This window comes from Sinocyclocheilus grahami, unplaced genomic scaffold (assembly GCF_001515645.1).
Source record: "Sinocyclocheilus grahami isolate Dianchi unplaced genomic scaffold, SAMN03320097.WGS_v1.1 scaffold2270.1, whole genome shotgun sequence".
Classification (NCBI taxonomy): domain Eukaryota; kingdom Metazoa; phylum Chordata; class Actinopteri; order Cypriniformes; family Cyprinidae; genus Sinocyclocheilus; species Sinocyclocheilus grahami.
Genome location: NW_015507449.1, coordinates 8081 through 9340, shown reverse-complemented (window position 1 = coordinate 9340; position 1260 = coordinate 8081). Strand labels below are relative to the sequence as shown.

General features: G+C 31.4%; 1 long non-coding RNA gene across 1 annotated transcript in view; it reads left to right on the top strand.

The window, feature by feature from the left end:
- LOC107574567 (uncharacterized) overlaps positions 1–1260 on the top strand; it is a 6512-nt gene that overhangs the window by 4176 nt on the left and 1076 nt on the right. The window lies entirely within an intron of this gene.

The window sequence follows — 1260 nt, the reverse complement described above, 5'->3', positions numbered from 1 at the left end:
ATTTTTTTATTATTCTGTTTACATCAATTTATATATTTTTCTAAAGTAATTTTTATGGAAATGTTAACATTTATTTTCTTTAATTAGTTCAAATTGCTTGATAACCTTCAGGACCTCCACACACTAACCCTGCTGCAAATCCTGTAGTGTCCACACTACAAAGAGTAAAAATGTTGCAGTTAATTAGACGATTAAGTGCATATTTAAGTGCTGATTGAGCATTAGTGATGAACACCAGCTGTTAAGAAGCAGAATCACAGAAGAAAGTAGATTCTGAACACAAGAACTACAACTGACTTCCAGCCACAGCCTTAAATGAAATCAATTAAACAAAATAAGACATTAAATCTCAGCAGAGGAGGATTAAACAACTCACTCATTTCTAACCAGATTGACTTTATTTCTGTCAGACGTCTACAAAAGTTGTTATTAAGAATGACAAAAGTTTAGACGTTGACATTCGAATGAAAATGTTTTGTTTGAAGTCACCATGATGGTGGTTGCTGTTTATTTTAGCTGGGCTCTCGACTTAAACTGTAACTCTGTTTATAAGACACGTTTGTTATTGCAAGAAAAGCCCAGAGAGAATGCGATCAGGAGATCTTGATCACTGCACACATCATGTGGTGGCCTGCTCTCATCTAGAGTCTAATCTTTGATTGTAATTTCACGCAATTGATTACAGAAACTGTGACAATGATATTCCAAAAGATTGTAAAAACATTTTGTATGTTTTCAGCTGCTAGCGTCTACAATAAATAAATATAGGCTAATCAATCAGTTGATTTTTTTTCAGAGACAGTACACTAAACATTTTGTTTGCGTAATTATGTTTAAATGGTCAAAGCATTCAACACCACAAACACAGGCGGAGCGCCTTCAGAAAGATGCGGAGAACTATTCTAAAATCTTTTAGAGCTGTTTGAATTCAGCTCACTTTATTTTCCTTTTATTTTAAATACAATTATATATGATTAGTTTGTGATTTTTATTAGTCATGTAACATTGTAAATAAATTAGCCCTGGGTATAACATATGTATTTTAGTTAATATGTTTATTAAGTAATTTAAAAAAAAAAGAACAGCTGTAAAATGTTGTGAACATTCAGTTTGTTTTTTGTTAATTACAGGAGTGTTGTTCAAGTTTTTCTCAATATAAATAATAAAATGCTATCTATTTTTTACTACCTGGAATATTTATTCCTCTTCATTTAGCTTGCAGCAAAGCGTTTTCTTTTTTCTTTTCATTTTGTTCTGCTG